General features: G+C 37.9%; 1 protein-coding gene across 3 annotated transcripts in view; it reads left to right on the plus strand.

Moving 5' to 3' along the window:
* EBF4 (EBF transcription factor 4) overlaps positions 1–13,289 on the plus strand; it is a 54,152-nt gene that overhangs the window by 15,894 nt on the left and 24,969 nt on the right. The window lies entirely within an intron of this gene.

The raw sequence follows: 13,289 nt of genomic DNA on the forward strand, positions 1-13,289 counted from the left end.
TCTTAGAGATCGCTCCATATTGGAACATAAACCCTGCTTTATTCTCCTTTTAATAGAGAACACATTCACAGGAGCAAAAATTCAAGTTTAGAAGAGTTTATAGCAAGAAGGCTGCCACCTCGGCATCTCACCCATCCATTGCCCTCCAGATAAGCAACCTTTGTTCGCAGTTTCTTGGGCATCTTTCTTGACATTGTCTGCCCATAGACAAGAAAATATAGATACATATTCTTTTTGTACGTTTCCTTTTGTGTTTCTAAAAATGATGGCATACGAAATGTACTTTGCAAGCACCTTTCCTTTTTCCTAAGAAACGTGTATATCTGGGAGGTTATATCAGGACACAAGAAGTCTCTTTCCTCTTTTTTGCTACAGAAAAATATTCCATGGTATGGATAAACTCTAATTTCATTCAATAGTCTGCCATTGCTGGACATTTTGGCCGTTTTTGTTCCTTTTCGGAGATAAAATACACTGCAGTGACTTACTTTGTCCCTGTGTCACTTTGCACATAGGTGCACACATAGGAAGGGTATTATAGAAGCAGAATTGCTGGGTCAGAGGAGATGTGCGTTTATAATTTTAATAGTTATTGTCAGTTTGCCCTCTGCGGAGATTACACCAATTGGTATTCGTACCAGCAGTTTTGAGAATGCCTGTTGCCCACACTCTGGCCAATTAAATACGTTGTTTATTCATTCAACAAAAAAATTTTTTTTTAATATTCACTCTGTGCCAGGGTCTCTTCTATATTCTGTGGATTAAACAGTGACCAAAACAGACAAAAGCCTTGTGTTTATGGGTTTACGATCTAATAGGAGAGATGGACGTGAATGGAATGAATGAAACGTAGATTGTGTTAGATGGTGGTAACAGCTAAGGAGAAAAAGCAAGCATCAGGAAAGAGTAGAGAGTGTTGAGGAAGGGGGGATTGCAATTTTAGAGTGTTTAAGGAAAGCCTCCCTAAAAAGATGACACTTGAGCCAAGATCTGAAGGAGGAAGGGAGTGAGCCATGTTTGAACCCAGGGGAAGAATATTCTTGGCAGGAGCAGACCTGATGTGTTTAAGGAACAGCAAGAAAGCACAGGGGACTGGAGCGAGGGGGACAGTGGAAGGAGATGGTGTCAGGGAACCAACGGTGGGGTAAGAGGAAGGCAAGCCCATGCAGACAGGGCCTTGTAAGTTGCATATAGACCATTATAAGGACTTTGGCTTTTATTCTGAATGGCATGGAAGCGAGGGGCAGCAGGGAGGTGTTTGAGAAGAATGAGATGACCTGATTTATATTTTAGCAAGATCACTCTAGCTCATGTGTTGCCGATGACCTCTAGGAGGTTAGGGTGGAAGCATGGAGATGAGTTAGGAAGCCAGTACAGTTATCCAGGTGAGAGAAGGTGGAGGCTGTTATAGAGGAGGTGTTAGGAGGTGGTGGCAGGAAGTGGTTGGACATATTTCATGGACAGAACTAACGAGATTTGTTATGGAAAGAGAGACCAAGTGACAGAGAGTGGGGGGAGTCAAAGACATATCCCAGATGTCTAACCTGATCAACCTAGAAAGACAGAGTTCCTATTTACTGAGGAGGAAGAGATTTCAGGACAAGCAGGTTTGGGAGGAGGAAGATCAGGAGTTTGGTGTTAAGATGCTTACCAAACATCCATGGGGGTGATGAAAAGCAGCTGAAAACATGAATACAGATCTCGAGGGAAAGGTCCAGGCTGTGGATCTAAATCTGAATGAATGAAATCATCGAGGGAATGAAGGCTGAAAGAAAACAGAAGAGGTCCAGGAATTGAATCTTGGGGCGTCCAGTGTTTAGAGGCCATGGAGGTGTGGAGCCAGTGAAAGAGAATGACAAGGAACAGCCAGGGAGGTAAAAGGGAAATCAGAGGATTGGAGTGTTCTAGAAGTCCAGATAAGAAACTATTCCAAAAAGGTTGGGGCACCTGGGTGGCTCAGTCGGTTAAGCATCTGCCTTCGGCTCATGTCATGATCCCAGGGTCCTGGGATCGAGTCCCGCGTCAGGCTCCTTGCTCAGCGGGAAGCCTGCTTCTCCCCTGCCTGCTGCTACCCCTGCTTGTGCTTGCTCTCTCCCTCTCTCTCTCTGTGTTAAATAAATAAATAAAATCTTAAAAAAAAAAAAAAACTATTCCAAAAAGGAGGCAACAGTCAACTGCATCAAATGGCGCTTGTGGAGATGATAAAAAGACCAAGAATTGACCCTTACATTTAGCAATGAGGGGGACATCGGTGACCTCAGCAACAGCTATTTCAGTAGAGTGGAGGGACAGAAGTCTGGTGGGAGAGGTGTCTGAGAACAGAAGAGAGACTGGAGGCAATGAACAGAGGAACTCTGGGAGTTTTGCTCTAAAGGGATCAGAGAAGTGAGGTGGTGGCAGGAGCACAGTGTAAGGCCCAGAGAAAAAAATACAGCTTCTTCAGATGCTGATGAGAAAACCCAGTAGGAAAAGGGGAAATGATGATGCAGGAGATAGAGGGGAAAATTGCTGGAGCCATGTCCTGTAGCCAGTGAAGGGCATGGTTTAGCTGGGAGCATAGACAGCTAGCCATGGCCAGAGCAAGGAAGTCAGAGAGCCTAGGCCCGGAAGGGGGCAAAAGGGACATACAATGTGGGAGCCCGCAGATGTTCTTTCTCGATTGCTTTGTTTTCTCGGTGAAATGGGAAGCCAGGTCAACAGTTGAGCATGAGGATAGGGAAGGAGACACTAGGGCATAAAACAGGCGTCCAGGAGAGTAAGTGGACCGTGGAAATGTCGTGTGATTGCCAAGCAGCACTAAGGGCCTGCCTGAGGTTTGGGGTCATAAATTTAAAGTGAGAAATTTCTCCAGCCATGCTGAGCTGCAGGAGAGTGCAGGTGCAGGACAGGTGAGTGGCCGCGTATATGCAGAGGTAAGGGTTTGCCAGGTGAGTACAGGAAGCACAAGAGGGCAGGAGAGTGAAAAGCATATGCAGAGGGTGTTCACGAAAATGCAACAAGAAATTTAAGGGCTACGGAGAGGAATATGGGAAGGTGAAGAGAAGGCAGGATGAATGGAATGTAGGTTCTAATGGGGCCAAACAATTACTGGAGTTGAGGTACCAGAAAGGGGTTGAGCTGGAGTTTAGAAGATGGTTAGACCATGGTTGGTCTGTAGGCAGGATTATTCAGGGAGATTGCATTTATCAGTAAGATGTGGCCAAGGAAAGGTAGAGACAAGGTCATTGAAGGAGAGATGCTTGAGGAATGCAGAGGAGAATGTTTTGGAAGAATTGTCTATCTATGTTGATACTGATATCACAAAGAATTATGACGGGACCATTGTTCAAGAGTACATATAGTGATCCTGCAGGAAAATCTTCAAGGCGTGAAGGCAAGCGATCTTGGGATTGAGAAATGATTGCAACAGGCAGTGGCCACCATACCATTTTTTGTCTTTCTCCATCATCAAAGTGAACTGTGGTATCCTGGTGAATTTCATCTCTCTTACTCTGAGGTTGAGCACGCTTTCAGGTATCTAAACTCTCTGTATTTCCTTTTCTGGGAACTATCTCTTCATTTCCTTTGCTTCTTTTCCTATGAAGGATTGACTTTTGTTATTGATTTGTAGGAGTATATATTAAGGAAATTAGCCCTTTGCATGAGTCGCACAGATTTAGTTGGTTGTTATCTTGTAACTTTTCTTAGGGTGAAACTTGCCCAACCCCTCAATCTTTTAAGTACACTGGATTTTTGTCATATTTGGAAAGGCCTTTCTCACACCAAAATTATTTTTAAAAATTTATCCTGTGGTTTCTTCTGGTCCTTTTATGGTTTCATTGTTTACATTTAAATATTTGGTCCATTTGAAAAAATGTATAAGTTATTGTATCTCATATCATACATACAAAAGAAAAATATAACAAAATAGAAGTTATGAAGCATAATAATTAATGTACACCTGTGACCTGACCAACAAACTTAAAATTAGAACATTAAAAATATTATTGAATATGTTCCTTCACCATCTCATCCCACTGCCTACCCCTCTCCTAAAAGTAATAAGTAAATTGAGTTATGTGTTCACACACAACTCTCTGAAAAATAATTTACCACATACAATAAACACTATGTCTAGTTGTGCTTGTTTTTAACTTTATAAAAAGGATATCGTGTTGTAGTAGTCTTCTAAAGTGTTCTTTTTAAATTCAGCATTATATTTTTAAGATTTTTCTATGTTGCTGTATTTATAGTTGGTCATACTTTGTTTTTGCTATTATAAGCAAAACTGCCCTGAACATTCTTGTCTGTCTCTTCTAATTTGAACAGGTGCAAGAGTGTGTTTAGGATGTAAGCCTAACACTGGAACGGCCAGGTGATAGGGTGTGCACATGATTAACGTTAGGAGTCAATGTCAAACCATTTTCCAAGATGGTTGGGTTGTCCTGAGCCACGCTCCCCGCCACCTCCTCACCAACCCTTACTAAGGTCGAACTTCTTAATGTTGGCCAGGTTAGTGGCCACACAGGGAATTTTGTGGAGGCCTTAATTTGCATTTTCCTGATTACGAATGAAGTTGAGCATCTTTTTATTTGTTTATTAGTATTTGCATTACTTCTCCTATTAAGTATATGCTAGTCTTTTGCCCATTTTTCTTTTTGAATTGTTTGGAGTTTTTATACTGATTTAAATGGATCTTCATAAGTCCTAGATACTGATCCTTTGTCAGGAAAGTATATTTCAGGTATCACAATGTAGTTGAACTTGCCAGTAGTTTCCTCATGGTTTTCACTCTGTGTTTTATTTAAGAAATTTTTCCCTATGCTGATTCATAAACATATTCTTCTATAGTTTCTTCTAAAGGTTTTATAGTTTTTCATTTTACATTTAGGTTTATAACCCATGTGGAACTAATTTGGGGGCATGGTATGAATTAAGGAATCAATGTAATTGTTTTTACTTATGAATCACTAATTATTCTAGTATCATTTATTAAGTAACTTATCCTTTCCTACTGAACTGCGGTACCATCTGTGTCCTAAATCAGGTTTCCTTCTATTTGTGGGTCTGGTTCTAGACTATTTATTATGTTCCTTTGATTTATTTGATAATTCCTGTGCTAACATCACATTGTTTTAATCACTATAGCTTTATAATTATGATATAAACAAGTGTGTAGGGCAAGCCTCCTGCCCTCCCTTGTTCTTGAGAAGAGTATTGCATTTCTTGGTCTTTTGTGTTTCCACATAAGTTTTAGAATCCACTTATAAAATTACACGTGCGCACACACACACACACATCTTTGAGGGCTTTGATTAATATTACAATTAACTTGTACATTAATTTGGAAGAGAATCCACATCTTTATGCTACTGAGTCTTCTTATCCATGAATATGGTTTATCTCTCTATTTATGTATATTTTTCCCTAATGCCTTTCAATAAAGTTTTGTAATTTTCTCAATAAAGGCCACACACACTTACTTTTTTTCATTCAATTCACTCATTCAGTAAACATTTATTGAGCATCTACTGTGTACAAGGCACTGTTCTAGGCTCTAAGAATACCAGAGTAAACAAAGGAGACAAAAATATCTGTTCTCATGGAGGGAGAAGACACAGGGAAGATAGGCAAAAACAGTAATTCTAAGTATGTTAGAATGTGATATGTGGAAAAACTAGAGAAAAATAAAACTGATCAGGAATTTAGGGGTCAGGGAAATGTGATTTTTAAATGGAATGATCACAGTAGGCCAAATTGAAGGTGGAGTTTGAGGAAAGATTTGAAGAGAGAATGAGGCTTTCAGGTGTATGGGCAGCTTATTTCTAATACAATTTATCTTTTGTTGCTATTGCAAATTATATCTTGTTATATTTTCTAACTCTTTGTTGATAGTATAGAGAAATGCAATTGATATTTGCATGTGGATCTTTGTCTTTATATTTGTTTTGCTTTTTCTGTATAGACAGCCATCTTATGCAAACCATAACTGGTTTTTTTTTCTATCCAATCCTTATTTTTTTTAAGATTTTATTTATTTATTTATTTATTTATTTTTAAGATTTTATTTATTTATTTGACAGAGAGAGACACAGCGAGAGAGGGAACATAAGCAGGGGGAGTGGGAGAGGGACTTCCCACAGAGCAGGGAGCCTGATGTGGGGCTCAATCCCAGGACCCTGAGATCATGACCTGAGCTGAAGGCAGACGCTTAATGGACTGAGCCACCCAGGCGCCCCCTTTTTTTCTTATTTTATTGCACTGACTAGAACCTCAAGTACAACATTGAATATAAGCAGTGGCCATAGCATTCTTGTCTTGTTTTTTGTTTTAAAGAAAATGTTTCCAGCGTTTCACCATTAAAAACATGGTTAACTGTAGCCATTCGGTAGCTATACTCTATCAGGTTAAAAACGTTTGATAAGTGATTTTTTGTTTTGGGGGATTTCTTAAATCATGAATGGATGTTGCATTTCACATATTGCTTTTCTCTGCATGTATTGAATTGATGAGATAGCCTTTCTCCTTCAAATTATTAATGCACTGAATTTCATTAATGGTTTTCCTAATCCTGAATTACTCCTGATATAAACCTAACTAGATAATGGTTTACTATCTTCTCTATATGCTGCAGGATTTGCATTGTTAATAACATTTTTAGAGTTTTTGCATTTATGTTCAACAGTGATTGGCTTGTAATTATCTTATAATGTCCAGGTATGATTTTGACAGTTAGTGATATACCAGCCTCAAATAATTAAAAGAGGCATAGTTCTTTCTTTTACTATTTGCTGGATGAGTTTGTGTAAGTTTGGAATGATTTGTTACTTGAAAATTCATTATAATTTGCCTTGAGTTTGTGGGGATGAGAAGGAGACTCGTTTTTTTTTCAATGGTCATAGATAATTCAGGCCTTCTATTTCTTTTTTACTCTGTTTTGGTGAGTTATATTTTTTAAGGAATTTGTACATTGTACCTAAGTTTCCAAATTTGTTTCCATAAAGTTGTTCATGATGTTCGCTTATCTTTTTGATCTCTGTTGTATTTTTAGCTATGAACTTTTTCCATTCTTGATATTGTTTGATGCATATCTTTCTCCTTGATAAGTTTTGCCAGCAATTTGTCACTTTTATTAGTCTTTTCTAAAAACTGATTTCTAGGGGCACCTGAGTGGCACAGTAGGTTAAGTGTCCAACTCTTGGTTTTGGCTCAGGTCATGATCTCAGGGTTGTGAGATGGAGCCCCACATCAGGCTCCACACTCAGCGTGGAGTCTGCTTGAGATTCTCCCCCCCTCTCCCTCTGCCTTTCCTGCTCATGCTCTCTCTCTCTCTCAAATAAATAAATAAATCTTTAAAAATATCTATATATAAACTAACTTTTAGCTTTATTGATCTTTTTCTAATGTGTGTTTGCTATGCATTACATTAATTCTGCATTTATCTTTGTTTTCTCCCTTCTTCTTTCATTGGGTTTATTTTGTTTTTTCCTAATTTCTTGAGTTGGATACTTAGCTCATTAATCACTGACCTTCTTCCTTACTAATACGATCATTTAAGGCTATCATATTTCTTTCTTTTTTTTTTTCAAAGATTTTATTTATTTATTTGACAGAGAGAGACACAGCGAGAGAGGGAACACAAGCAGGGGCAGAGGGAGAGGGAGAAGCAGGCTTCCTGCGGAGCAGGGAGCCCAACATGGGGCTCGATCCCTGGACCCTGGGATCATGACCCAAGCCGAAGGCAGACACTTAATGACTGAGCCACCCAGGTGCCCCAAGGCTATCATATTTCCTTAAAATACTACTTTTCCTGTATCTCACATTTGCACATCTCATATTTTTATTACCACTCAGTTTCAAGGATTGTTAAATTTCTGCTACGACTTCTTTTTCAATTCATGGGATAGTTAGAGGTGTGTTTCCTTATTCTTTATTTTTCAATTAACTTTATGAGGTATAATCAGTATGCACATAAAGTATACAATTGAAAAGTTTTGACATATGTATATACTGATGAAACCATCACCACAATTAAAATAGTGAACATATCCTTCATCCCTAAAAGTTTCCTCATGCCCCCTTGGAATCTCTCCCTCTCTCCCCTTACCTCTATCCTCAGGCAACCATTTCTCTGCTTTCTGTCATTATAGATTGGTTTGCATTTTGTAAAATTTTATATAAATGAAACTATACAGTGTGTGCTTTTTTTTGTCTAGGTTTCTGCACTCAGCTTAATCTTTTTTGTGTGTTTCATCCATGTTGTTGCATGTATCAATAGCTCATTCTTTTTTATTCCTGAGTGGTATTCCATTGTATGAATATAGCAAAATTATTTTGTGCCATCATCTCTTGATAGACATTTGGGTTGTTTCCAATTTATAGCTATTACAAATAAAGCTTTATAAACATTTATGTACAAGTCCTTTTATGGACAAATGCTTTCATTTCTCTTGGGTAAAATCCTAGGAGTGGAATGGTTGGATCTTATGGTAAAAGTATGTTTAACTTTATAAGTAATTACCTAACTGATATCCAAAGTGGTTGTGCCATTTTACATTCCCACCAGCAGTGTATGAGAGTTGTAGTTCCTCTATATTCCCATCAGCATGAGAATAGTCTATCTTTTTAATTTTAGTCATTCTAATAGATGTGTGGTGGTATCTCATTGTGGTTTTAATATATATACATCCTAATGACTGGTGATGTTGAACATCTTTTCATGTGCTTATTTGCCATCCATATATTTTCTTTGAAGAAGTATCTGTTCAAATATTCCACCATCATCTCCCTTCTTATTGTGTTGTTTTCTTATTACTGAGTTGTAGGAGTTCTTTATATATTGTGGATACAAGTCAGATATCTGTTTTACAAAAATTTTTTCCCAGGCGGTGACTTGTCTTTTCATTCTCCTAGCAGTGTTATTTGAAGAATACAAGTTTTTAAATTTTCATGAAGTCCAGTTTATAAATTTTTTTCTTTTATGTACTATGCTTTTGATGTCATAGCTAAAAAATCTTAAATCAGTGACCTCAGCTTTTGTTCTAGGAAACCAGAAAAAGGAGATGAAATTAAATCCAAAGTAAACAGAAGAAAAGAACTAATAAATATCAAAATAGGAAACAGATAAACAATAGAGAAAATCAATGAAACCAGAAGCTGGTTCTTTTAGAAGATCAATAAAATGGTTAAACCTATAGCCAGACTGATCAGAAAAAAACAAAGAGAGAAGACACAGTTTGCCAATATCAGAAATGAGAGTGGTGGGGCGCCTGGGTGGCTCAGTTGGTTAAGCGACTGCCTTCGGCTCAGGTCATGATCCTGGAGTCCCGGGATCGAGTCCCACATCGGGCTCCCTGCTCAGCAGGGGGTCTGCTTCTCCCTCTGCCCTTTTCCCTCTCGTGCTGTCTCTCATTCTCTCTCTCTCAAATAAATAAATAAAATCTTTAAAAAAAAAAAGAAAGAAAGAAATGAGAGTGGTGACATCACTACAGATTCTAGAGATATTAAATAGATTGGGAATATTATGAACAATTTTATGCTGACAAATTCAACAATTTAGACCACTTATATATTTAATGTAATTATTGATACGGTTATGTTTGAGTCTATCTTGATATTTTCTTTCTGTTTGTTTTCTGTTCTCTTCTTTGTTCTTTTCTTTTTTTCCATTCTCTTAGATTATTCAAGTATTTTTTATTATTATTTCATTTATTTCCTTTGTTGGCTTATTAGCAAAACTATTTTGTTATTTTAGTGATTGCTTTAGGACTTAAAGTACACACCTTCAGGTTATTGTAGCCTACTTCCAGTTATACCACTTCATGCATATTATGCTATTGTTATGAATTCTATTTTTATAGTTATAAAATCCACAATACATGGATATTTTTGTTTAAGCAGTCAATTATTTTTAAAGAGATTTTTAAAATATGAAAAATATACATTTGCCCATGTAGTCACCATTTCTCTCTCTACCATTGCTCTTCATTCCTTTCTGTAGACCCAGATTTCCATTTTCCTTATGTCTGAAGGGCATCCTTTAATATTTGTTTGTATTTTAACTGGGTATGGAATTCTAGATTGACTTTTGTTGTTAAGGTGTTCCACTGTCTTCTCTCTAGCATTTCTGATGAGAAATCTGATACCATCATTATTTTTGTTCTTCTGTACATAAACATGTCTTTTATCTCTGGCTGCTTTTAAGATTTTTCTCTTTATTATTCATTTTTTTCAAGATTTTATTTATTTACTTTAGAGATAGAGTGGGGGGAGGAGCAGAGGGAGATGGACAAGCAGACTCTGTGCTGAGCACAGAGCCCGACACAGGGCCCAATCCCATGGTCCTGAGATCATGACCCCAGACAAAATCAAGAGTTGGATGCCCAATCGACTGAGCGACCCAGGTGCCCCTTTATTATTCATTTTTAACAACTTGATTATGATATGTCTTGGTGTAGTTTTTCTTCATATTTCATGTGCTTGGAGCTCATTGATCTTTTTGGATCTATGAGGTTACAGTTTTCATTACATTTGGAAAGGTTTTTTTTTTCTAAGATTTTTATTTATTTATTTGAGAGACAGTGTGAGCGGGGGAAGGGGCAAAGGGAGAGGGAGAGGGAGAAGCAGACTCCCCGCTGAGCAGGGAGCCCGATGTGAGGCTTGATCCCAGGACCCTGGGATCATGACCTGAGCCAAAAGCAAATGCTTAACCAACTGAACCACCCAGGCACCCCTTTTTGGAAAGTTTTTTACCATTATTTTCTCAAGTATTTTTCTGTGCATCATCCCCGTGGCCCCACTCCTTTGGAAACACCAATTACTCCAATTACAAATACTAAACTGCTGAGGTTGTCCTGCAGCTCACTCACATTTCATTTTAGGGGATTTTGTTTTGTTTGTTTTGTTTTTCATTTTGGATAGTTTCTACTGCCATGCCTGAAGTTCACTAATCCTTTCTTCGGCACTGTTTCATCTGTTGTTAATCCAAACAATATATTTTTTTATCATAAACGTTGCAGTTTTCATCTCTACAAGTTTGATTTGTATCTTTTTATATATCTTCCATGTCTCTACTTAAATTTTTGAATTTAACAAATACTGTTATAATTACTCTTTTAATGACTTTTTCTGCAGCTTCTAACATCTGTGTCTATTCTGTTTCAGTTGATTGATTATTCTCATTATGTGTCTTATTTTTTTGCATCTTGGCATGCCTGGCATTCTGTAATTAGATGCCAGACATTATGAATTTTTCCTTGTTGGGTGTTGAATATTTTTGTATTCCTATAAATCTTGAGCTTTGTTCTGGGATGCAGTTAAGTTACTTGGAAATAGTTTGAACTTTTTGAGTCTTGATTCCATGATTTATTAGATGGTTCCACAGCAATACTCAGTCTAGGACTAATTATTCCCCACTACTAAAGTAAGACCTTCTTGAGTACTCTACCCATTATCCCATGAATTATGAGTTTTTCAAGTCTAGGTAGTAGAAACAGGCACTATTCCCATCTCTATTCAAGCACCAGGACTGTTCTCTATATTTCTTTTGGGAGTTCTTTCCTTGGCCTTGGGTAATTTCTTCATATGAACACACTGATCAGTACTCTACTAAATACTCAAGGGGGACCCTTCACAAGTTTCTGGTTTCTCTTTCTATGTACCTCTCTCCTCTATGAGGCTCTATCCTATGAAGTCTAGCTACCTTGGTCTCTGGACTCTCAGTACATCTCCTCAATTCTGGGGTCTACTAGGCTCTGCCTCAGTTCCCCCTCCTGTGCTGTGGTCTGGAAACTCTTAAAGCAATATAGTGAGACATTTGTCATGTTCACCTCATTTATTTCCCATCTTTTATTTATTTATTTTTAAAGATTTTATTTATTTATTTGACAGAGACACAGCGAGAGAGGGAACACAAGCAGGGGGAGTGGGAGAGGGAGAAGCAGGCTTCCCGCTGAGCAGGGAGCCCGACGTGGGGCTCCATCCCAGGACCCTGAGATCATGACCTGAGCCGAAGGCAGATGCTTAACGACTGAGCCACCCAGGCGCCCCTATTTCCCATCTTTTAGACATCACTGTCTTTTGTTGTCTGATGTCTATTACCTTGAAAAATGTTTTGTGCATTTTGTCTGGTTTGTTTTGTTTTCTTTTGTTTTGTTTTCAGGACACAGGTAAATGTGGTCTCTGTTACTCTCTTGGTTAGAAGCAGAAGTAGAAGTGTGTTTTTTAATTCCCAAACATGTGGTGTTTTCTATTTATTTTTGTTACTAATTTCTAACCTAATTGTGTGTCTAATAGGTCCACCACTTTATATATATGTCCATTAAGTCAAGATTTTTTTAAAAGATTTTATTCATTTGAGAGAGAGAGAATAAGTGAGAGAGAAAGTGAGCATGACTTGGGGGAGCAAGAGGGAGAAGCACACTCCCCTCTGACCAGGGACCCCCAGTGCAGGGCTCAGTCCCAGGACCCTGGGATCATGACCTGAGCTGAAGGCAGAAGCTTAACTGAGCCACCCAGGCACCCCTAAATCAAGATTGTTAACTGTGTTGTCCAGATCTGTCTTTATCTATGTCTGCTTGACCTATTAAAAATTGAGAGATGGGGTTATAGTCTTCACATGAACTTTCAGCTTATCTTTGTGGGCTTCACCAATTTTTTTTATATATACATATCAAAATTTATATATATTAATATCAAAAATTGATGGAACCCACAAAGATAGGCCAAAAGTTCATGTGGAGATTAATATATACAATATGTAATTAATAATATATATGTATATTATTGACTATTTTATTGAGTGTGGACAAGTTTTAAAATCTTTTAACTTTTTTCTGGGTTGAACTTTTTATCGGCATTTATTGGTCCTTTATTTCTAATATATATTTTGCTTTAAAGTCTGTTTTATCTGATATTATTTACAGGCTCTCAACTTATTTTTGGTTATATTTGCATCATACACTTTTTTTTTATTATGTTATGTTAATCACCATACATTACATTATTAGTTTGTGATGTAGTGTTCCATGATTCATTATTTGTGTATAACACCCAGTGCTCCATGCAGAACGTGCCCTCTTTAATACCCATCACCAGGCTAACCCACCCTCCCACCCCCCTCCCCTCTAGAACCCTCAGTTTGTTTTTCAGAGTCCATCGTCTCTCATGGTTCATCTCCCCCTAAGATTTCCTCCCCCTTCATTCTTCCCCTCCTGCTATCTTCTTCTTTTTTTTTTTTAACGTATAATGTATTATTTGTTTCAGAGGTACAGATCTGTGATTCAACAGTCTTGCACAATTCACAGCGCTCA

The sequence above is a fragment of the Leptonychotes weddellii genome, chromosome 10 (genome assembly GCF_054177405.1).
Source record: "Leptonychotes weddellii isolate Sample4059 chromosome 10, ASM5417740v2, whole genome shotgun sequence".
Lineage (NCBI taxonomy): Eukaryota > Metazoa > Chordata > Mammalia > Carnivora > Phocidae > Leptonychotes > Leptonychotes weddellii.